Source organism: Phyllobates terribilis, unplaced genomic scaffold (assembly GCF_046119375.1).
Source record: "Phyllobates terribilis strain yellow unplaced genomic scaffold, ASM4611937v1 Scaffold_7__3_contigs__length_470593459, whole genome shotgun sequence".
NCBI lineage: Eukaryota > Metazoa > Chordata > Amphibia > Anura > Dendrobatidae > Phyllobates > Phyllobates terribilis.
Window position 1 is genome coordinate 361,755,656 of NW_027362767.1, and position 26,330 is coordinate 361,781,985.

Sequence of the window (26,330 nt, forward strand, 5' to 3'; positions counted from 1 at the left end):
TTTCTGAAAATTGCTTTTACCGCGATTGCAGCAAAAGAGCACCGAGGCAACATGTAAATAGAGCCTTCATGTATAAATTCCAGCTCTTGGTATTTTCTTTCTCCATGTCTGGATGCAAATCAGTAATAGTTTTCTGCTTGTGTGGATTCATTACTGGCTTTTCCTATACCCAGAGCAAACATTCAGTTTATTAATAATTATCCGGGCTTGTTAGCACCTCATGTCACTTAGCACCCAAGAAACATGTCCTGCCAGCAAGCAGTGATCTTGAAAATAGGAAAGAAGCAAATTACAAAGTGTATTACAAAAGTTGCAGAACTTTTCCTGATAAAATTATTAAACTTTATTTATGCAAATCTGGAAGCCCCTTCACGGTCACCCTGCTGCCGCCATGTTTCCTAATATGCAGGCGTTATGTGAGGGTCATGCTTTTCCCTACTGCAGATTAGGAACGATTGCGGTGGGGGGTGGGTGACGTGAGGACACGGTGACACAGCGTGACTGTGTGCCCCTTCCTGTATCCCAAGGATATTATGTGGATGAAGCAACAATTGTATTTATTGTTTTTGTTTTTTTTTGTTACATTGTTACATTGAGGCATTTCCTTTCCTTAGAAATGCCTCAATCTGTTACCAGGGTCATTTTTCAGAGCGCAGCACGTGCAACCTGCAGCTTTTTAGATTAACTACCGAATTTGCTTGCACTAATTGCTTTGAGTCACCTTTTATTGTACTGGCGGATTTATTGTGCGGATCTAGTGTAGGTTTTAGCTATGTTGCTATGGTAGCAGCCAGCCTGAGCTACAGAATACGACACAGCTCCCAAAGGCCATTAGGTGCTCTGTTTTGCAGAACGTACCAAGTGGCTTCAGCAGAGGGAGACAGGAAATGGCTTATAACAACTACGCTACTGATTTTGCAGCAGCAAAGTAAATGTTTCGGACCTCCCCGCGGTGCGCCTTTAACGGTTTCGAAAGCTGGTATCGTTAGTCCCCGCTTTAACGACTGCGTTTAACCCCATTCTTTCCCTGGACTGTTTTTTCACATGAGATTTTTTTTTCCTCTCTCTGCCTGCTTGACATTTCCCACCCCACAGCTGCATAGTTTCATCCCAGATGCACGTCCCAGCAATGAAGTTATGTACGTGGGGCGTGCTTTAATTTCGTTATGCCTAGTGATTTCAAGAGCCAGGCTTTAAAATGGCGGCATTCATTATACACCCATGCTAAAGCCTCACCCCAGCACTCTGTCTGTCTCGCTTAGTGCTGCTTCTGCTTTTTTCCATATGGCATTCTGCAGCTGAGGATTGGGTCTTCTGGGGTTGCTGGATCAGCATATAAGCCTAAGGTAAGCCAGGCTGTCATTCTGTAGCATCGGCGTGATACTAAGCTTCAGAACCCTTCAGAGGGGGCATCACTCCTGACTTGCAAGTTTGGGCACGTCAGTGATTTTACCCAGGGTGTGAGAGCAGCATGTGGCAGCAGGGTCTAGTCTGCCTGGCTGGCAGAGTAATATGCTGATAGCCACCAGTATGGATTTCACCCTCATCCTCTCTGCATAATTTGGAAAGTGGCTTATCTTGTCTTTCACTCCTAACCCACAGGTTAACTGCAGTAATACTGTTTGTCTGTAAACTATGGTTTGCTGCAAGCGATTCTGCAAATACGCTCCATATGGTTCACATTACAGCAGGTATAACAATAATCATATGGAATTAAAAAAAAAAAAAAGTATACGACGTTCATCTTACTACTTGTATTATTGTATTATTACTCATAGTTTCTTTTATTCCTCTAATTATCCTTTTCATGACCTTTGAATCTTATACCAGTTTGTTCATTCCGTCATATCTTGTTTTTTTTTATAGTATTTTCTAACATATACATACGTTACACACATACTTTGTCTGTAGTAAGTGTGTATCATATGTGTTTACAGTGTATATGTAAATATTATTGATGTCTATTTATAAACATTGATACATTCTTATTCATCTGTACAGAGTATCTTCTTATTGCAACATTGAAAAGTTCTTCACTGCCTCCCATAACAAATCCTTTTCTGCATTCTCACCGGAGTGTTAATACAGCTTTCACCTTGACTCCGAGATGATCTGCAGAAACTACATAACTGATTACTTTTTGGGGGAATTTTTTATTTATTTTTTTTCTCCTGTGAATTTTATGCATAGTTTCAGTGTGCATGCACAGTGTGGTGGTTAGGTCTCACATCTGCACTGTATTCTGCCTGGAAACAAAGACTGGGATCCTGACTAAGGTGAAGCTTACATTGATTTTAACCCTTGCAGTTGCTTGGCTGTGTATTGCAAGAGTGTTTGCCGATGCGGACCTCTGCAGGTGTGGAGGATACATGTCAATGTTCATTCGATTTGGGTTTATGAAAAATGTGTCAAGTGACCCTTCATGAAGTCTTAGAATCTACGTCTGCTGAAGATGGTCATGCTTAGCATATGGTCTTCTTTATTGCACAGTATAAAGATCGATGTGGCATTATGGCCCTTTATTGTAAAGTTTTACGTATGAGAAAATAAAATGTTTGTGGGAATAAAGAATGATTAGCTTTGCAAAAATTAAATGTTGATTTACCAAGTCGCATGTAGAGGCACAAACGCCTCCCTGCAACTTGTAGTTCACAAGGTAACGAGACAGAGTCCTTCAAGACTTCATCAGTACTTCTAATGATGATTGCGCATATATATTTACATACACACACACACACACATATATATATATATATATATATATATATATATATATATATATATTTCTTTGGCTAAACTTGCAAAGCATGGGTAGAGTCAAACTTGACAGCGCATTGCCCAGCATAGAACTGCTTCCTCTTTGTTCTACATGTTTTATTTTTTAATCTCTGTTCTTTTTTTTTTTTTAATGAAATGTTTGGTGTTTCCTAAACATTGCTGAATCATTGTGAGCTTGTGCCGGTGCCCAGTTTGTCCTGATGATCTATCTCTCTCTGTATCTGATATGTTGCATCACGGCGGTCAGGCTGCAGACGATGATTTCTATCTCTTCTTGTTCTATCGTGTTTCTTCTGTCCAGTATATACTGGTTTTAAAAGGAAAACATATGTTTATCTCAGTATAAAATGTTTTCTCAAGATCTCTATATGTCGTGAATGAAAGCAGATGGCATCATATTACTCTTGGGACTGAGCTATATAAGTACAGTAGTATAATAAGCACCGTCACTACACTATATACTGCAGATGCTCATCATTTTATATTATATAGTGTGCATTTAGTATATGTATAGTTCCTTTTAGGCAAAGATACAGGAATCATATACACTCTAAAATTGCAGACACGCCACACCTCTTTTTAGCAGCTTGTTCAACAATGGATCAGAAAAGTGTGTGCAGATGTAGCAGAGCTGAGTTTGTCATTGGTATAACTCATCCCTACATGGCTCCCATTATTCCTTAAAAACCCAGTGAGCTACTACTACATCATTAACCACTAGCCATGCAATCATAGTCAGCTTTATTTCCTTATGCTGTATCATTTTTGTAACCGTTGTAGCCAAGTAATATCATACTTTATAATGGGAGACCATACTATCAGAGAATTATGTCACTGCAGTGCTGCAGATGCTTCTTAAAGGGGGTGTCCATTTTGGGGACTTTTTTTCTTTAATTATTTAAGTGAATGTATTTTTGGCTTTTAATTATTTTGGTAATTGGATTTCGAATACAGTCGAGAAAAAATACGACTATCTGCACTGCCTCATTGAATAACATTGGTCCGAATGAAATCCCTTTTTTTATCGGATTGCACTAGTCCCATATATACGCTAGTGTGAGCAAGCCCTAAGAGTCACAAGCACCTCGCTGTGGCACGTGTAGTCGACGCCGCGTCTCGCGATGCACCGGGTAGGGAAGCACACCCAAGCTAGGAAGCTACCGAAACGGATAGTTACCTACCTCCCATACTTGCAGAAATATAACTAAAACAAACTCGCTTGGGGTCCATTGAATTCATTAAAAGTTAGAAATTTTGCACCATTTGCCTTTTATAGCATCTGTGTTGCACTGCCTATTGCTCGCTGTTGAAGGAGCTAACTGAGAATCTATCAGTGAGCTCATTCTGACAGCCTAATGGGAGAGTTCTTAACTCCTTTAATCCATCTTTTTCTGAGCTCTTCTCAGCTGATTTATGACCACAGACCACATCAAGAATGAATGTGCAGGGAAACAGAGACCCTAAAAAAAATGAAATATTTTTAATAACTTTCTATGTGTCTCCAAATACATGCATTTAAAGAAGTTGTCCACTACTTTTACATTGATGCCCTATCCGTATGATTGGCCAGGGTAACGCACACGGCACCCCCGCCAATCAGCTGTTATCGGTGCCGGCGGCGGCATTCAATTGAATAGGAGGCGGATGTGCAGTACACCGCAGCGGCCACTACCACTTGACGGCGGAGCCCCGCAAGTGAGCACTTACAGCCGCCGGCCGCCGTCGGCACCGATAGCAGCGTATCAGCTGGGGTGACGTATGCAGGACCCCGGCCGATCATACATTGATGCCCTAGGGCATCAATGTAAAAGTAGTGGACAACCCCTTTAAGAAAAAAAAAAAGAGACCTGAAAAGATATGGGGATATAATGATTGAGATATATTTACATCCTTGTCTATAAGAAGCATCTCCAGTAGCGCAGCGACCTATGATGGCAGCTGTGAATGTATGTATGGCCGCACAATGTGGCGTGACTTGCTCAAGGTGAGACCTTCGCTCTCCTCCTGATCACAGCTCTTCATCGCTGAAGGTTATGCTGTCTGCTCTCCAGCGCTACGCTGTATGCATGCACAAATCATAAAATACTCATGACCATTCATTAGTTCAGATCTTTTCCCATATAACTAAACCTTTCCCAGGATAGACGTTTTTCTCTCGGTAGACATCAAGTCTCAGCTTGAAAGTTAGCATTTTATGTTTGTGACTCCTCCTAAAAATGCTACTGCAGTGAAGAAGAGCAGAGGACAGAGGCGCTTCTCCTGAATCCAGCCAACCCTTCACATGGAACCAGGGGAGCTCAAAGAGGGGCCGCACCCTTGTGTGTTGGCTGTATTATATTGTTCATTTATTGTGTTATTATTACAGATGTAGCAGAGCTGAATTCGTCATTCAACTGATTTTTGATTTTTTTTTTTCTTGTTCTATTTCTGATCCAATTACCAGAATACAGACTGAGCTCTTCTGCAGTGGCAAACACAGCTCTGCTATATGTGCAGTTTTGGTGCACTAGTTATTCATGAATCATCTTCTCTAATTTTGAGCCACAGATTAGCATAGACTTTAATAGACTTTAAAGGGGAGGGCACATGCATGAACGTCACAAGATTTACAGCTAGAACAGTTACTGAGCAGAAAAAATGGATATTTCATGATTTATTACAGTAGCATTGCTACATGCATTCAGAACGAAAGGACGTATTAAACTTCAAGGACATGTTTCCAAATCGGGCACCATCCCTGAAAATCGGTCCTTTTAGCTTTGTGAATCCAATGCTTTTTGCCTATTGCAAGAATATACAGGGAATATATACATATATACATATATATATATATATGGACTATGAATGCACAGCATTATCCCAGCCTATACTTAGCTATGTAAATGATAACACGTCAGTGTAATAGCAGGTTGACAAGAAGTTTAAAGCTGATCTGTCACCAGATTTCACAATACAAACTGCATATATTATTAAATTGATCATTTGACCAGATGAGGCTGATGTACTTACTTTGAAAAATCCACATTAGAATAGTTTTATAATCCTTTTTTTGGGGGGCAATTTTCCCTGCCAGGTATTAAAATTGCGCTGTAGTACGGTTTCAGTTTTTTCAGGTATTAAAATTGGCATTTTATTAGTCCATCTCTAACTAAACTCCTAAAATTTTCCTTCTCAATTATCAACATTTTTTTGTATGGATTTTCAAAGTAAGGACACCAGCCTCATCAGATCTGTGAGGTCTAGTTAATAATGTGTACAGTTTGGATTGTAAAATCTGGTCTGGTTGACAAATGTTCTTTAAAAGTGAACTTTCTGCTCCAGAAATACCAGGATGCACTCTGATAATGACTTTAAGATTTGATGGTTCTATGCTTTTTCAGGTTACGACAGGAACTGATTTGCGGAGTTCATGTGTTTATAATCTTTTTAGGACAGATTATGTTTTTGGCTTCAATTGCCTGGTTGTGATCTGCGACCTAAAAGTTGCAAATGTGTTGAATTTTCAGTCGCCGGTCACTAGTTGCTCACGACTCGCTTGCAGTAGACTTCAGCGCACTGCAACTTGCGACTTATCTGCTATTTGGCTAGGTTTTTTTATGAAAAATCACAGCTATAAAATAGCAGTAATTCACAGCCAAGTTACATAGATGTTTCTGGCTGCGCGATTTGTCTAAGAATTGCTGGCGCCCGACAGGTGTCACCTTGCGGCCCCAACCTAGGGCAATTCTCCTAAAAGTCGTGGAATTTCACTGCGACTTGCTGCTATTTCACAGCTTGGATTTTGCCTTAAATAAAACAGCCGACATGCAGATTAGTCGCATTGTTGCAACTTGCATTATGGCAAGTTTATCACTTGCAACTTGCGACCAGCGGCAGAAAAAAAATCACATTTGGAGACATTTGCAACTTTTGTTTCACAGTTACAGGAAATCACAGGTCACAACGCACCAACATAGGAAGTATTTACACCCAGTATTGCAATGTGGCGCTGCAATTGCAAGGTCCTGTGGTACATGTCGCTGTGTAGCCCTAGTCTTAGGCCACAACCCCATTATCAGTATTTGGTCAGTATTCGGTCAGTATTATTTCTCAGGAGTGGGAGCAAAAACCAGGTGAGGAACAATCAGAGTAAAGGTATAATAAAAACAAGTCACCAATTCTGCATTCATCACCCACTCCTGGTTTTGGCTCCCACTCCTGAGAAAAAATACTGACCAAATACTGATAGTGGCGCCGTGGCCTAAGTCTTACAACAGGCCATTAATATCAGATCAGTATGCAAATTGCCTCTTCAGAGAAAAAGAGGGCTTGAACTCTATAGCGCCACCTATTGGAAGCAGCAATCCTGCAAGTCACAATTGACCCTTTAATGAGTCGTGCGATATGACTTAGGCTATGTGCCCACGATGCAGAAATGAAGCAGAAAATTTCTGCATCTCCCTGGCAGAAAAAACGCATGCAGATTGACAAGCGCTTTCCAGGCGATAGCTTCACTTGGAAAGTGCTTGACAACTAGGTCACACTGTATAAATCCATGCAAACGGCATGGATTTATACAGTGTGAACTGTAAAAATTAAAACAAATAAATCTATACTCACCCCCGAGGCCCCGGTGTGTGCTGCAGCGCTCGTTCCTGTCTGGTTTCCGGCTGCCGGCATATCGCGAGACAGAGCGGTGAAGGGCCTGCGGTCACATGACTGTGACGTCACCGCAGGTCCTTCAGCGATGCCGGCATTCAGAGAGAAGCCTTCGGAAAGGTGAGTATAAACTTTATTTGTTATTTTACTCTTTTTTTACAGGTACAATGGTACCCAGGTCTGGATGAGAGTCTCCTCTCCTCCAGAACTGGGTACCATCCGCACATAGAGACGCATAGAAGCCGCTTGTACAAATGTACAGTCGCGGTTTCTATGCGTCTCAATGCAAGTCAATGGCGGGAGTTCCGCTGCGCTTCCGCAAAATTAAATGACATGCTGCGGATTTTTGTATGCAGCATAAACGCTGCGGAAAATCCGCAGCATGTGCATAGAACATGCGGAATCCCCTTGGGGACCATGGGGTGCGGATTACCTAGCGTTTCACAAGCGTTTCCGCTGCGGAAATTCCGCAGCATAAACGCTTGAAAAACGCTACGTGGGCACACAGCCTTAGGATAAAAGCCAAATCAGAATCTCAATCTGCAGACACGGTGTTTCGGGCTATTGCCCCTTGTCAGTGCAAAGTATCAGATCAGTGGAATTCCAACTTCTCGTTCCATCACCAATTGCTGCTTTCCTCCATTCAGGGACGGACATACAATTGGTGCAACCTGTGCAGCAGTACAGGGGCCCAAAAGGTAAGGGGGCCACATCCACCTCCAGAGCTGATGGAATTGTGCATTCTGATGAGCTATTGGACAATCAAGGGCCCATATTTTGTTCTTGCACAGGGGCCTCTTCTGTCTGTGTCCGCCCCCATAGTTTACCAGGCACAGCGCCACCATTCTTCAGTGGCTATGTCTGGTATTGCAGCTCATTGCTGCTCAGTCTTATTTATGAGAATGGGGGCAGCTGCAACACCAGGTACGGCCACTACGAAAAGAACGCCATGGCACTAAGGGGTTCTGTATGTAAATGTTCACTCGGGCGTGGGGATTCTTTAGGCAAAAGCTGGGAACAATTTTTCTATGTGAAATACTTCTGTAACAAATTGGTGGCCCCCAGAGGTAAAGCATGCACCCATAGATTTCTATGAATTTCTCGGCTCTTTGTTAGTGTAGATGCTGCTCATATTGCTACTTTTTCTGACGTGTTACATACAAATTAGGACCAATTGTAATTCTTTTTATTTTTTTTCTCGTCACTGAAATGTGCCATGTCATCTAAGCTGTATTCCGGATCCTATGTGATTGGATCCACACATGGTACTCTGCATATACTGCACCACTGATTTCATAAGGAGGCATACAGAAGATCATGATTCATAACTAGCATCAGAATTCATGCAATATCAGCAGGGATATTAATTGTAGGATTTTTGAAGATAAAAGCGTCTGTTCTGGATTCTGATATTGATGACCTATCATTAGGATACCTATTCATTTCAATGGCTACTGAGCTGCAGTACCCAAGAACCACCACTACAGTGTATGGCGCTATGGTGCTCCAGACACTGTGTACTTCCAGCGGCCATGGGACCAGCTAACAGCTGTGGTCCAACACCCTGCACCCACACTGATCTGATACTAATGACCTATTCTAAGGGTAGGTCCTCTTTAACCTAGTCCTGGACAACCTCCTTAGGAAAAAGAGTCTACTGATTTTATTTTCTTTTTTTATCCATCTTTCAAACTGAATCTGGCATCACTAATCATTTATTGTGGCATTCGGTAATTAATCCAACATCTTCTTACATATACAGTGACACAAACTCTGCTCTCTGCGTCCCTTTAACAGAGTTATTTTGCCATTGTTCAGTGCTTGCTCTTTGACTAAACCTTTTAGGCTCTATTCACATAATGCAAGTCTGCTGTTTGTTTTGCTGATTTTTTTTTCTGCACTTTTTACCCCAATTTCAGAGAAATCAAAGCGAAGAAAGCATTTGTGTTACAATGTGTGAACATGGTCTTAGACCATAACTTTTAAATTAGCTACTTTCTTACGGACTATACATTCTGATAGGTTTCTGGGGTGGTCATCTGTAGGAACATTGCTGTACTGCAGTATTACAGAAAAGTAGACTGTATAAAACCCATTCCTGGCACTTGATTTCACTTCACTTCCTTCCACTTTTCTCATCTTGCTTTTTTGTAATTATTTCATTTTCACTTCTTTATTTTAGACCTTGGTAATCTTGGGAGTTTCTTCCACTTTTTTTTCTGACATAGTTTTTGCAATAGACAAAAATGCGCAAAAAAAAATGGTTTCCATTCCTAGCTCCATTGATTTTCATTGGCCTTTGTACTTACGTGCATTATGGTAGACAAGCACTTTCATCCGGTGACTGACAACCAGATCTTCAAGATGTCACAAGCATATATTAGAGGAAGAATTCTGGATACAGCCAGGTGTTGTCCCATACTGCACCATAGGGACTTCATGTACCGCTATATCCCCTGAGAATGAGACCTTATAACGCTCATCTCCAGCTTTGGGTTATGTTCACATTATTCAGTTTTCCGGTAAAATTGTATATATTTTTAGTTGGTCTTCTTCTCATTCACTGTATCGTTCATCTCATTGCCCAGGAAAACCCGCAGGCACGCCAATACATGACAAGTGTTTGACACCTGCAACACTTGACTTCTAACATGGGCTCTGGTTTAATCCATTTGATACACAGTGATTTTCTCCTGGCATTCTGTGAAATCCCTTGGTGTTTAGCAGCATGTTCACAGCCCATCTAATGCTGACCCTTGTCCATTGCAGAGCTATGATGTGCAGAGAGGCAGGATAATGTGAGCCCCTAACTAAACCAGATATCTAGTTATATAGCAATTTTTTTATCTTATTTTTCTTTATTATAACAGTATCGAAATGTGATTATGTACAAAGTAAAAAAAAAGTACAACTTGCAACAGCTATAATATATAAACCACGCAGTATTAGCTATCCTATAAGACTAAAGCGCAAGTTGCCAACTTTTTACTCCATTCACTGACATTATACGAGTGGAAGTGTTGGACCCCTTCCCCGCCTGCCAGACACCAGACACTACAGAGCCAGACACAACTCATTGACTATCACTGTAGTATTTATGACCAGATCTGTAGTGGAGGATCCAAGCAGATGTGAACTGTGCGCTAGGCTATGTTTATATGAATTTTTTTTTTTTTAGTTCTTTGAAATAAATCCGCTTCAAAATCCTCATTAAAATATGATTCGGGAAAACTCTTTCTATGTCTTTCCATAGGAAACATACTTTCCTCTTCACAGAGAGATATTTTTTTTTCCTACAGATAAGATAAGATAAGATAAGATATACTTTATTTTATCCCGGAGGAAATTGCGGTATCACAGCAGCAGAACACAGATCTCGAACATGACACATATAATAACAAAACATTTGGAATGCTTTAGACATTGCTTTTCAGACATTTGTTAAACACCCCCATAGCTGTTGGAACAAACGATCTCCTGTATTTTTCCTTTTTACACCTTAGTTGTATTAGGCGATTGCTGAATGTGCTCTTCTGTTTCGCAAACAGTTCATAAAGCGGGTGTGTGTTGTTGCCCATTATAGCTCTGCACTTCTTCTTAATCCTATCCTCTACCACCTCTTCAAAAGTCCCAAGCTGTAGGCCCACCGTCGCGCTAGCCTTCTTTATAAGTTTGTTGAGCTTGTTGGCGTCAGCAACACGCACACTGTTACCCCAGCAAATTATTGCCGCAAAGGTGGCACTAGCCACAATGGATTGGTAGAACACCTCAAGCATTTTGCCACACACATTAAAAGACCTTAACTTCCTTAGGAAGTACAATCTACTCATCCCCTTCTTGTAGACCTTCTCCATGTGGCACTTCCAGTCTAGCTTGCTATCCAGGTAAACCCCCAAATATTTGAAACTGTCCACCATCTCCACATCCTGACCGTCAATGGTAACAGGTAGGCATACCTTCTTGCACCTTCCATAGCTCATCACCAACTCCCTGGTTTTCTTAACATTTAGTTCTAGATGGTTAGCCTGGCACCATACTACAAAGTCCGCAACCACCCTTCTATATTCCTCTTCGTCCTGGTCCTTCCCAATACCGCCAACTATCACAGAGTCATCCGAGTACTTCTGGAGGTGACAACGGTCTGATTTATACTGAAAGTCAGCTGTGTACAATGTAAAGAGGAATGGCGACAGCACTGTTCCCTGCGGGGCTCCGACACTGCTCAGTACACTATCTGATGTAGCCGTCCCCCACCTAACAAACTGTGGCCTATCCGACAGGTAGTCAATTATCCAATTCACAAGTCCCTCATCCACCGCCATTTTAATCAACTTTCCTCACAGTAAGAGTGGCTGTAATGTGTTGAACGCACTAGAGAAATCAAAGAACAAAGCACGCACTGTGGTTCCATCATTGTCCAAAAAGGAATGTACTGTTTGTAGCAGAGACGCTACAGAGGTTTGGAAAATTGGCTAGTGCGGAATAATAAAATATAAAAAAAACGATCCTGATGGAATCTGCTCCAAACTACACTTTCAGATTAAAAGGCTTTAAAGATAAAAAGTTCAGGAAAAATAAAACTCTTTCAAAACAACTTCAGGAAACTAACCCCCTCCCCTGAAGGAGAAAAAAAAAAAGGTTTTCTATAACGGTTTCCCCTTTAAAAAATTGTCGTTTGTTCACGTTTTAGTGATGTTCAAAAAGTTTAAGGGCTCAGTCAGACATCTGCAATTTTTCTCATGTGCAAAAAAACTGACCAATTTTCATCACTGGTTGGTTAGACTTTTATCAGTTTTTAACGCATGCAAAAAAAGAGGAGGTTTCTCAAGCTTCTATCAAATAGACAGCAAAAGAAGTGGACGGCACACGGATGGTATCTAACTGCTGTCTGTGCCCCCTCTCCATAGACTTCTGTTGGCAAGTTTGATTAGTGACTTGGCTCAAAATCGGACATGTGTGGACCACACAAAAATACATAAATGCAGTGTCAGACTGTGGTGCCAAGGGCCCTTCAGGAACCAACTCCAGGGCCCCACTTTTCTGCTACTTGCAAATGTGACATTATCCTCAAACACAAATTTATATAACAATGAAGTGCGTAGATTGTTAGATGAATAAGATGCCGCCTTTGTCTGTACATAGTGATTCAAGTGTATTGTGGGGCAGCACGGTGGCTCACTGGTTAGCACTGCAGCCTTGCAGTACTGGGGTCCTGGGTTCAAATGTAAGGGGGAAGACCGGGATGTAAGTACTTTCAGAATAAGGGATCTGGAACTGCCGGGGCCGTGCCTCTGGTTGCAGGGGGAAGACAGTCTGCGAGCACAGGAGTCAGGTGACCAGGAAGCTGGGGGCGTGTCGAGAGTCAGGGGTCAGGTGTCCGGAGAGCTGGAAGCGTGTCTAGGAAGAGGGAGAAAAAGGAGTTTTGCGCGGGAAAGCAGGCAGTTGACAGTGGGAGTCAAGCCCGACTAGAGGGAGAAGAGACACAGGGTCCGTGGAGCCGAGCAAGTGAGGTGCAGTGTTATGGACTATGGGCTCAGCGGGTCAAACCGGAGATCGCCCGCTGCCGCCAGAAGACGAAGCATTGTTTAGGCGGAGAAGCCAGAAGAAAACAACACCGGCATCAGCCGGCATCTGCCTTGTTGGGAACAAGAGTCATCTAAATGTAAAACTGCCGATTACAACCGTGTCGACTATGCTACATCTAGCCAAACTGTGAATTGTCGTTTATAGTCTGTTACCTGCTACTCCCTTTGTTGTCCCCATATTTCCCCTGTTACTCCCTGCATGGAGATTGACCCTGTTACAGTAAATCCCCCTTGTTTATTAACCCTGTACTGGCTGCTCTGTGTTTCTGTGCCACTGCATCTAAAGTACCTGTGTTACACAAATCCCACCAAGGACAACATCTGCAAGGAGTTTGTATGTTCTCCTTGTTTTTGCGTTGGTTTTCTCCCACATTCCAAAGATATACTGATAGGGAATCTAGATTGTGAGCCCCAATGGGGACAGTGCCGATATTGTCTGAATTGTAAAGCGCTGCGGAATATGTTGGCGCTATATGAATTATTGTGCCAAGTACTGCTCATATAAGAGGGTGGTGGCCCACCGACGGATTCTCCTGTTCTCCTGTGGGCCAGTCCAAGCCTGCATAAATGTGTGAACAGCCCCATAGAATTTGTACCTATTTTAGTCTACCAGTGAAAACCTGACATCTGAATGGGGGCTTAGAGAGCTGCCATGAGGAATCTGGATTCCCTGAAGCAGACGTTCTCTATTCCCTGAATTGCTCTCACCCCTAAGTATACTGCTGATAATAGAGCATCACTTAGGATAAAGTCAATGTATGGATTAAGCAATTCATGGTCTGATCTTTGAATCTGTCTGTAATGACCTTCACATGATATTTGCTTCCTCCGACATTGATTGGGCTCCAATATAGAATTATCCCTTATTTTTCTGTAATGGTTGTGCACTCTGCTTGATTTTTCTTTGTTAATCCTCCTCCTCCTCTTCCTCCGATGATGATGATGATGTTTAAGTAGTTGAGTAATGGTTAAGGATCAGCTTACATATCGAGCAGGAGTCAATTACACGACATGTTGAACCTGTTATTTGATCCTGTAATTAGAGGGAACCCGTCACCGAGTCGTATTCACACCACTGAATGTCTTCCAGAGCTTGGCAGAGTTTGCTTAGACCGGCCCGATACGCGCAACATGGGGACATTAATATGGCAGCAGGGTTTCACTACTATACTGAGTAATTATATCCTATTACTTTCATAAAATATTATTTTTAGAATAGCTAATTAAAAACCTTTATCTCCCCGTCTCTGCTTCTTCCTGCCCCTTATTATCTATGTAGACAGCCTGGTTCCTGTCTCACATGCTGCTTGTCTACAGCTAAAAGGCTTTGGATCGGTTATGGCAAGATCTATGGCGGCACATCACGTCACTTAGTCCACTGTCGCAATGTCTGACGGAGAGGAAAGATGAGTGATTTTCCACCTGGATTATAAAGTTTCATTAAATGACATGTCTAGAATTTGGGATATTTATAACGGCATCAGAGCTTCAGACACGGGTAAAACTACCAGGGTGGCGGGTACAGCGGCTGTAAGGGGGCCAGCAGCTAAGAGGGCCCCTTTCCACTCATTACTGTAGATAAGGGGGCCTGCGAGCCTTGATGACCTTTTATCAGGCCCCTCGGGGATCGCAGTACTTGGGCCAGCAGCTGTATTTTGATGGCCGCCAGCCCATTCATTTCTTCTTGCTCTGTGAGCACACGCCTTGTTCTCTACTGAACGCTAAGACATGTGCAATGAAAGATCACATCCCGACACTAGTGTCAACGTCAGGACGTACCTTGTGGGTAGAGTTATTGCAATTTGTACGGCCCCCGAACAATGGTATAAATATCCAAATGGCCCTTGGCAGAAAAATGATTCCCCACCCCTGCTGTAGATGATGTCAAGAGAGAAATGGGAGACTAGGGAAGCAGGAAAAGACAGATGACTGAGTACATAGTCTTTACCTTCAGGAGCCTCTACCTATAGGATGCCTCCCAGATCCTATAGGATGCCTCCCAGATCCAACGGGACCATCCCAGATTTGGGGAGCTGTCCTGCTTTCAACAGTATTTGCACCTTTTAGACTATCAGCTCCCGACTTCACCTGCACCTGAGGTTCAGCGCTGGAGGCGCAATGACTTCATTGTACATGCTGCACAGGCACTAGGGGGGTAAAAGGTGGACGTCATATGTGTGGGGTGGACACAGTGGGGTATCCTTCAGTATCAGGCTATGTGCCCACGTAGCAGATTTGATGCAGAGCGTTTTTGCCTCTCTCTGGCAGAAAAAAACGCATGCAGATTTACATGCGTTTTTTCTGCCAGAGAGAAGCGTTTATTCAGCGTTTTTACATGCGTTTTCGCATGCGTTTTTTCAAGCAGTTTTCCAAGCGATTTTGAGCATCACTTGGAAAAGTGCTTGACAAGTTGGTCACACTATATAAATCCATGCAACTGGCATGGATTTATATAGTGTGACCAAGTAATAGTTAAAAAAAAGAATAAGAATGGTAAAAAAAAAAAAAAAAAGATTATACTCACCTTCCAATGTCTTCCCAGTGTCATCTCTGCTGCGTCCGGTCTCTTGCAATGCTCGCGCTGTTGTGAAGGACCTGCGGTGACGTCATTGAGTCATGTGATGGGTCACATGACTCAGTGACGTCATGGCAGGTCCTTCACAACAGCGCGAGCATTGCAAGAGACCGGACGGCGTGGACAAAACAACGGGAGGACACCGGAAGATGAGTATAAACTTTATTTTTTATTTTAAATTCTTTTATTTACAGATTCTATGGTACCCGAATCTGGAGCAGAGTCTCCTGTCCTCCACACCCGGGTACCATCCGCACATTAGAACGCGCCAATTATGCAAGTACAAATGCAGTCTTGCGGAATTGGCGCGTTCTAATGCAAGTCAATGGCGGCGATTACGCTGCGTGTCCGCAAAATTAATGAACATGCTGCGGATTTTTGAGCGCAGCATAAACGCTGCGGAAAAATACGCAGCATGGGCATTGAAAGTGCGGATTTGCATTGGAGACCATGGGGGAAGGTTTACCAAGCGTTTCCCAAGCGTTTACGCTGTGGAAATTCCGCAGCATAAACGCTTGAAAAACGCATCGTGGGCACACAGCCTCAGGGTCATCACTTTTTTTTTTTTTTACTAACACTATTTCTATGTGGGCACAATTAGAGCCTTAGCTAATGAGCTTTTGGTTAGTTTTTGATGTTGCAGATTTTCTGTACCTATAATATAAATTAGGTTGCTTGAGTTTTTTCATTGCATTTAGGACAAGGCATTTTTGTCTAGTTTTGTGTGTCATGTTTTAAAGGCTCGTTAAAGGGTCACTGTTGACTTTTAGGATTGCTACTTCCTGTAGGTGACACTAGATTTCTGGTCCTCTTCCTCTCTAAAGAGACAATTTGCAGTAAGTTCTAAGAGCTTCAAGGTATACCTCTGTTATCTGCTGACATGGGTCAGTATTTTTTATGAAGTCCTGGATATTTGCAAGTCACTACCCCCTCAAATCTGTAAAAGAAGACATTTATCCTTCAATTTAGAACAAAACTTGGAACATGTAAATTATTTCTATTTAGTGTTGTATAATAACTTCTGTTTAAGAAGCAAACTCTGCACTAGCCTTTAGCCCCCACCATCGAGGGCAGAAACCAGGACAATTTTACATAAGGACCACCCAATCTCTGGGACCTCTTTGGGCACATTGCACCTGAGCACTTACCCTACAGTATACATCAGGAGCTTCCCCCAACATCTAGTGTAACATTGCCATATGAAGACTGTGCTTCCTACTACAGAGAGCTGCTACTAAGAAGTATATACCATGCGGTATACATTTCTTTACAATGGGCCCCTGTGGTGTATGAATGCCTCAACATCTATCCTGAGTGTGGCCACTGTTGGGCACGTAACTCCTGAGCGTATGGGTCTAACAACGGACACAAATGTAATGTGCACCTAGACTAATCTGGACAGTTGTCTCATTTACTGATCTTACTACTATCACTGGCTTTTCTCTACTGTAATTGTAGGAATCATTCATGTGTTTCTTGCAAGGCTTTGTGGAAAAAAATTCTTAAGATTATTTGCATATATATTTGCATATTGTGCAAACGAATCAAAGCACCAGAGTTGGTGTCGTTATCATTTAAATTCCATGGATATAGATATCTGCTACAGCTGGGGTGGTAATAACTGGCTATTCCTCACAGGTCAGCGGCTCAATATGGGCTATTCATTGATATCTGGCAAAGAATTAGTCTGGTACCCATCTTCCACAAAGTACTGTACTGTATATTGATGTAGATTTATAGTTGGGTGATGCAGTCATTGGCTCGTTTTGTACTGGAACTTCTGCTGATGAGCGGAGGCCTCTTTCTCCTCTAACATGCAAAGACTGCCCTACTCTACATGTAGAACATGCCTTGCCAGCCCAAAGCCTCGCCCTAAATTCTTCACAGGTCTGGTGTGTTAGGCTGTGTTCCTACAATGAGCTTTTTGGTGAGTTTTTGATGTTGCAGATTTTCTGCACCCATTAATTAATATAGGCTACTTTCATTTCTTCAAAAATATGCAGTGTCAAAAACTCATCGTGGGCATGTAGCCTTACAGTTACCTTCATATAATCAGTAAATCTGATGTCCCATATAGTAGATCACTCGTAGGAACAATGGTGGCTATTCCAAAATATCTACATAAGTGAATTTGACTAAGGCTACACAAGAACATTGGTATGGTGACGCTCTATCGAACATAATGAAATGAATGTGGTCTTGTGATCCGCAATTTGCCACAACAGTAACTTATAAGGTGATGGAAATCCAAATCTGCTGAACCTCTATCAACTTGCACATCAAAGTCGCTGCAACTTGAAGATCGCAACGAAACCAGGGTCACATTGATTATGATGCGATACGACATCTACAGAATATGATCTTGTGGCTTCGTGGCCTGTGTTCTGGACAAGATGGCTGTGTGATCTCATTTAGATATCTGAGCTTGAAGTATGTAATCCAGACATATGGGTCAGTGAAAAAAAAACATGGATGATATTTTAAAAATTTCTTTTCACAGTAAATGGATGTTGCACAAATAGTAAAAGCAAACACATGGATGAAAATTGGATCCTTTTTTTTTTCAAAACATCTGAATAAGGCCTAATCTTCTTCACACGTCAGTAATTTTCTTTTTGCCCACAAAATTAGCTTTTTATGTTTTTTTTCCAATCAGATTTTCTTCTGTTTTTGGTCAGTGTCGGTCAAAAAGAGAGAGAGAGCGATTTCTCATGCTTCTCCTAGCTATCGGTCATAGAAATAAATCAGACAGAACATGCATTTTCTTCTCTGACCTTTTCTCTTTGACAATCAAGTTCTGTCCACCAAATGGACTAGAGAAGGATATGAATATGTCGGTGACATCGGAGTAACGTCTAATGGTGCATGATACATCATATTGAGTCTCTGAATGTAGACAGTGGCCTCGATAGTCTCTAGAATATGCCAGCGCCCTGATATGAGTAGAATGCCCACTTAGGTCCCATTCACACGTCTGACTATCACGTATGTTTGTTTTCCGTTTTTTAATTGATGGTGTAAGTAAGTATACATTATAGTCTAAATCCCATTTAAATTGTCTTTTTGCAGGGAAGCACAACAGAGGCAATGACTAGAGAGGAACATTTCTAATTGAGGTTCAGTATCCAGTCTGGTCCTCCGTGGCAGCTGGTCTTCTCTTTGTTCCTCTGGAGTTTACTATTCCTCGCGATGTCCTGCTGTCTCGTGAGTCCTAGTTGCTAGACCTCACTCACCATCATGACGTTGAGGGGCTTAGTAAGTGTCACAGCGGGCTGAGGGTCTCAGGCGTAGAAGTGGGAATCAGCCGCCATAGAGGACTGGACAACGGACCAGGGCAGCACAAATCTAATTGTCCATCTCTGTCCAATTTGTGGATCAAACTTACCCATTCAAGTTAATGTGTCCATGATTAGGGATGAGCGGACTAGTGGAAGTTTGGGTTTTGGTACCCGACCTGAACTTTACTCTAAAGGTCGGTTTGGGTACCCGAACTTGAACCAGAACCCGAACCCCATTAAAAACAATAGGGACCCGGACTTTGGAACTGGAAAACTCTCTCTTTCGCTTGTGCTTTGAACATTAAAATGGACTTGCAGGAGAAGTCAGTGTTCAGAGTTTTGCACCGGACACTGAATGTCCTGTACAGACCCGGAACTTTTAAGTTTGGGTTCGCTCATCTCTATCCATGATAAAAAGAACATCACACATGCTAGCCATGTGGCATCCTAGTGCTTTCCATTTCTCACTGACTAAAGCTTGGAAAACCTCCATTTCCTTTTTTCATATGAGAAAAACAGGTGATAGTATGGTGCAAAACAGATGAATATCTGATTGAGTGGACTGATGAAAAATGCATTTTTATTTTTTTGCGGACGTGACAGATCGCTGACATGTGAATAAGCCCGTACACGCTTTGTGTTCTTTTACTGTGCAGATGCTGAATATTTCAGCTACGAGACGTAATGTTCATCGCTGAAGAGCACAGGACCTTTCATACCGTGTGAACTGATGGCAGCCTCTGAAACTCTGCAAATTATCCTCAGCTCTCTTTCTTTTTTAATGGTGACATATCTTTGCATAGCAGATGAGGATACGTTTTGTAGTCATTTAGTGACGGGATGTGCGTGTGCCGAGCAGTACGAGGATCTCTGCGATGCCGCTTTGATCACGGCTGCCTGTGCCCATACATATTTCAGTGACTTCATCTGAATGAGTCTAGAAAACAGGCCTAAAAATTAGCAGCTCTCGTGCCTCTACTGAACGGCGACGGGAGGCTGGCAGGCCGGGCAAAAATCAAAACCCCCCTTGTCTATGGATCTGGCTGTGAAGCGTCATGTTTCGGTTTGTGTCTTAGTATTACAGTAGTGTGTACATGCCTGACAGACTCTCTAGTACTCGACATGGTTTCCATGACTACGATTTCTACTTATCAAAGCGGATACCTCTGCGGACCCCGCGTAATAAAGAATTTCTCTGTTTGTTGTCAAGTATGTCATTTGATTAGTGACGTCATGGGCTGAAGAAAGACACATTGTTTGTCTATTGGTTTTAGGAAGGAGAAGTTGCTCTTGAAGCTGATGAATGCCAGGTCTTCATACAGTGTCATGTTAGTACCGCTGGCCCGAGATGTCATATTATTATGTCATATAAAAATGTGATTACAATAACTAGTAGGTTATGTCCAGAATCTAAGACCACAGGAAGCCTCTAAATCATACATGTCAAACTCTGGCCCGCAGGGTGGTTTTATTTGGCCTGCGACATCAGACCCACCCCCCCTATGTGGGGCCATTATACTGTATGGAGGACTATGTAGGGCCATTATTCTGTATGGAGGACTATGTGGGGCCATTATTCTGTATGGAGGACTATGTGAGGCCCATTATACTGTATGGAGGACTATGTGGGGCCCATTATTCTGTATGGAGGACTATATGGGGCCCATTATACTGTATGGAGGACTATGTGGGACCCATTATTCTGTATGGAGGATTATGTGGGGTCCATTATTCTGTATGGGGGACTATGTGGGGCCATTATTCCGTATGGAGGACTATGTGGGGCCCATTATTCTGTATGGAGGACTATGTGGGGCCCATTATTCTGTATGGAGAACTATGTGGGGCCCATTATTCTGTATTGAGGACTATGCGGGGCCCATTATTCTGTATGGATGGACTATGTGGGGCCCATTATTCTGTATGGAGGGACTATGTGGGGAGATTATATTGTATGGAGGACTATGTGGGGCCATTATTCTGTATGGAGGACTATATAGGGCCCATTATTCTGTATGGAGGACTATATAGGGCCCATTATTCTGTATGGAGGATTATGTGGGGGGCCATTATTCTGCATGGAGGACGATGTGAGGCCCATTATACTGTATACTGGTTGGCCCCCGACTTTGTCCAAGTTTTCATTTTGGCCCTCAGTGTGTTTGAGTTTGACAAGGCTGCTCTAAATGATCTATAGATCAAGATGCATCAAGCATAGCAATGTTCAATTACAGGTCTACAGGCAAATCTACTGCAATATGTTAATTAAACTGTTAAACATCAAATTCAGGCTTATATATGATTTTTTTTTTTTTTTTTTGCAAAGAAGCATTTTTTATTCTGATTGTCTTACCCAGGGCTGGAGCACCCCCATGGCGAGATAACCAGTGTACCTTTTGACAACTAACTTATTACTTTATTTGCTGTTTGTGCCAATAAAATTTCTTACTGCAGAGCCAACAACTAAATCCAACCTGTCTTCTGTAATGGTCACATTCCCTAAAAGTCTGTGCACACGGAGTTTTGTTTTGAAGAGGTCAGAAATGAGACTAGTTTACTAGTTTAAAACACTTCAGGAAACGCTCCTTCTTTTGCAAAGTTTTCATCTCCTGAAGCAATTTTGAAAAGTTTTGTAAACTTTTTTTTTCTCCCCCTGAGGCATTTTTTTTAAGCTTTTTGATTGGATGGCGTCTAGTTGGGAGCCACATGCAAGAAATTACTTGCACTTTCTTTTTTTCCACCAGGCATTTTTCAAAACTTGATGCGAGGGGGAAAAAATGCTCAAAAGACAAAACAGAGAGTTTTTCAAGGGGAAACCGCTTCAGGAAACGTTGATGTGTTTTGTTTTAAGAATTTCTGGGGTTTTCTATTTTTACTGCCATTTAGTAATGAAGAAACCGCTAGTAATTTTACAAGCAAAAAGACCCCCGGACATTTTCCAGGCGTCTTTTGAACTTTCCCATTGACTTGTATTGTAAAGTATGGAGCGTCTTAGAGCGAAAAACTTTTGAACAATGGTCAGTTCACTTCTTTTACCCACTTGACGTCTTTGGAAGATTGAAGAGGTAAAAAGAGGCTCAAAAGATTGAACATATCAACAGCAAGTCATTTTTACATAGATACCGTATGTTCATTCTTTTTTATGGTTTAGTTAGAGCTTTTTCAGGCAGGTTTCGGAATGGACCCACCAGGAAAAGATGCAATGTGCGTACCCTTACTGTTCATATTCCATCCTGCGTCTTGCTGTTTTAGGAATAAGCCTTTATCACCTATCCTTGGAGCAACTCGCTCCATTCAAGATGAGACTTTACACAGCCTCAATCTCCGGATCCCAGGGGAGCGGGGCCCAGCAGTCAGACCCCAGCTATTAGAAGACTGGGAATAACCCTTTCTGGTTCCCATTTTTGGAAGTGCTCTTTATATTGTGTTGGATAGAGACACAACAACTCATGCGCTATTTAATCCGGAGGTGCTACCTACACTGGAACAATCATCGTAGATCTTTTGAAACCGTAGTGAAAAGGTACTTGGGAGTATGGAATATACAAGGAAAACACCCAGGATGCTGCTCTTTACTGATAACATTTAGCAAGACCAAATGGTTCCTTTTGATGCCTTCAATCCTTTATATTCGTCAAAAGGATAATGCATTTCAAGGTACAGAACACTCTTCAGATCCCAATGGACGATCCATTTTCAAAAAGGTCTCATTAATTCACAGTCACAGATACATATTTCAAATAATCAAATGCCTTCAAGTAATTCCTGCCAATGTCGCTGAGTTTCATCAGTAATAATTCATATTACAGAGGATAACTGGCTCATTATAGGGGTTCTGTATCTTGAAACGCAGTATTCATTTGACAACGGATTGAAAACATCAAAGTTATCTTATGGACTTGAGAGATGTTTATCAGGGGGGAGTACAGCAGAATGTTTTTTTTTTTTTGTGGATATTCCATATTCCTAAATATTTATTCTAAGAAGTGGTTTATTAAAGGAGATGTTCCACAATAAAAATCTATCACCAATTCGCAGAATATATGATATACCTGGTCACTGAGGGTCTAGTCGATGGGACACCCACAAATAATGAGATAGTCTCTGCAGTTTGAATGGAGTGTATAGTCGTTTTGATTAAATCCATAACATATTTATTTTACTCACTTATATAGCACCATTAGTTCCACAGCTCTTTACGGACATCAGTAATCATCACTGTCCCCATTGGGGCTTACAATCTACATTTCCTATCAGTATGTCTTTGGAGTGTGGGAGGAAACCAGAGAACCCGGAGGAAACCCACGCAAACACGGGGAGAACATACAAACTTCATATGATGTTCACATTTTATAGCTGTTCATCAGATCTCACTTCTTGGCTGTTTTAAGAGAAGCCCACTGGTACCTGGATTTCTAAAAACTGGCCAGCTAGGTTTGCCAGCACAAATACAGAGATTACGCTGCTTTTGTTTCATAATGATCATCAGATTGACTTGGCCTTTGGCTTTTGTCCAATCCAGAATTGTTTGCTCACATCACATAATGACCATTTACGATGAGCATTTACCAATAAATAATCCCAAAGCCAGTAATTTCATTATGCTTAAAAAGATATTGTTAAAGGATTTGTCTCGCCCTGACAGCTGTATTAAGTCATGTCAAGCCAACAGAGGGAGTCCCACAATCCACCACCGCAGGATCTGAGAACATCCTCCATTATGACTCTCAACTATGGAGCGCCATAGTGGATTCCACAAGTAGATTTCCCAGTGATACAGCCGGCTGGGCGGACAGTGATATGTGGGGCGCCCCATTATAGCTCTTCGGAAATCACTTCTCTGAATTCACATTTGCTATTTTATGATATTGTTAGCAGATTGTCTTGGCGAGCTTCCGATTATTAGGATAAATGTATTCATAGTTGACAAAGAAATGCGTTTCAGATGTAGCAAACGTTAATGGAAAAGAGAAGTCCTATACAAGAAACCTGCTGTAAGGAGAATGAGTCAGAAAGGAATTCTGCTTAATTCTTTCATTATTTCACAAAACAAAAGGTTTTATTTTCAGTTGTTAACTTCATTGTATTTCTTATTGGACACTTACACAGCATTGGAATTTTAGGAATGTTTTTAATAATGGTGCTATCAAGATGGCACTGACTTGGCACAGCCTCTTATTCTCAGGATCACGGGGTTCCTTAATAATAAGAAAGTGATTGCACATCCTAGTTGCTTTTACTGTTTGAGATGGAAATCCCCTTTAGGGTATGTGCACACGTTCAGGATTTGAAGCAGAAATTTCCACAGCGTTTCTGCATCTCCTTGGCAGGAAAAATGCTGCGGAAAATCCGCGTGCTTTTGAAGCGTTTTTTTGTGCGTTTTTGCCTGCGGATTTGCCATGCTTTTTTTCCAATGCATTATATAGGCAAAAACGCATGTGGAAATGCACAAAGAATGGACATGCTTCATTTTTTTTCCGCACATGAAATCCACTCAGGAAAATTCCTGATCATGTACACAGACCTTGCAGTCATGTTCTGCATATTTGAGGTGCTCCCTCGCTTCAGTTATTTAGGCCAGATCTTCATTGTTAAGCTCTGGTTGGAGCTGGCCAGAACTGACATAAAAATGCCAAAAGTTGTAAAAACTATTTGCCCAGCTAAAAGTTACACTAAAATTTTTGACACATTTCAAACAGTTTTATCCCAGAATTCTGTTGCAAACTGTTTAAAGAATTGAAGCCATTGTCTTGTATATTGGGCCACTGAAGTTTGCTAATCTTCCTTCTTTAGAAAAATATTACCTTGCTAAGATGTGAGAGCTGAAATAACTTTGTAATCGTGGGAACCCCAACCAGGCATGAGAATAGAGCTCGCTAGTCTCCTTTTCTTAATGGATGGTGCAAGGCCAGTGCTAGACTGAGGAACATTGGGCCCACCAGAGGACTTGATTTTGAGGGCTCACCTTTCGTCTATACAAAACCAATGCATTATCATGAAAGGGGTTTTTCAGACCTGGGATAATTTTCATCAGGCACAATGGTAGGATTTGGCTCTGCTTGCTGATTCGATTGGTTATCACGTGATTGCTCAGATAGTGTTGAAATCCAGATGGTGGCACCGGGTTCTCCTCCACTCAAGAGCCCCATAGCATCTGCAAGGTCTGCATTATAAACTCTCCTGAAGGAGAAGCCAGGGCCCACCGGAGGATTCTCCGGTTCTCTGGTGGGCCAGTCTAACCCTATGCAAGTCTGTGGGATTTCCGGACATAAACCAGTACAGCACTGAACTGGTCTGTCTCTGTCAATCCCACTGACTTTAAATGATCTCCAATACTTATAGGAAAGTCCATATACAAAATGTTCATATAAAATTAATGTGGGAAACATATGGTTACAAAGTGACTAGTTAATTTCCATTCTGGCACTGTATTGCCTTCCTGATCTATAGATAAGGCAGGATTATTTTACGTTTGCTTGTGCTGATAATTGTCAAGGTCATTTATGAATAGCAGCATCAATAGAACAAATGTTTTCACTCCCCATCAATCATGTTTAAGGCCATAGAAGATTATAGGACAGGTGAAAGCTTCACCATAAACAATGACCCACAATAACTTTTGCCCTACCACCTTTGATGTTTCGTTGTCATAGTCGTATTATCTCTACCTTACCTGTAGAGTCTTGGAAGTAGTTGATTATCTGCTCCCTGTATACTAGTGTATCTCTTAACATACCTGTTTTACATTGCTCATTACTTGCATATAATACTAGAAATGTAGTTGCACCGATATTGGCAATTTCTAAGGTTACCTCTTTTTCAGGAGAGTCTCACCTGACGAGCTCCGACCCTCGTCCTTATCACTTATTGGATTGTCATTTTGCCATTGTACAATGAATTATCCTCTTGTGGAGGGGTCACTGCCTTTACATGGGTCCCATGTTGAAGTGAACGTTTATTTTTTATTTTTTTATTTGAGATTAACACAAAAATCTGTTCCGATAAGACTTCTAATTTATTATTTCCATTTTATTATGGGCTTGGGTTATCAGGAAAGTATGCTATTCTGTGATAGTCAATATTCTCTCTATGTGCGCTGAGTTCATTGATTGGCTGCAGCGCTGACAGCACACTGACATTGCTACAGCTAAAGATTGGAGCAGCTGTGGAGCACCAGAGAGGGTAAGGCTAGACCATAGATGGCAAACTCTGGCTCGAAGGGTGGTTTTATTTGGCCCACGAAACCAGAACCTCCAACCCTATGTGGGGCCATTATTCTGTATGGAGGACTATGTGGGGCCCATTATACTGTATGCAGGATTATGTGGGGCCCATTATTCTGTATGGATGATTATGTGGGGTCCATTATACTGTATGGGGGACTATGTGGGACCCAATATTCTGTATGGAGGACTATGTGGGGCCCATTATTCTGTATGGAGGACTATGTGTGACCCAATATTCCATATGGAGGAC

The 26,330-nt window shown here is 41.9% G+C and overlaps 1 protein-coding gene across 6 annotated transcripts in view; it reads left to right on the forward strand.

Moving 5' to 3' along the window:
- Positions 1–832: 832 nt before the first annotated feature.
- MBNL3 (muscleblind like splicing regulator 3) overlaps positions 833–26,330 on the forward strand; it is a 169,003-nt gene continuing 143,505 nt past the window's right edge. For 2 of the 6 annotated variants that reach the window (XM_073641322.1, XM_073641330.1), the window contains exon 1: positions 836–1,346. The gene's annotated coding sequence lies outside the window, so the exon portion shown is untranslated. Of the gene's footprint in view, positions 1,347–2,188; positions 2,277–26,330 lie in introns of those variants that run through there. The other 4 variants (XM_073641327.1, XM_073641326.1, XM_073641329.1 and 1 more) reach the window with 4 other exon arrangements.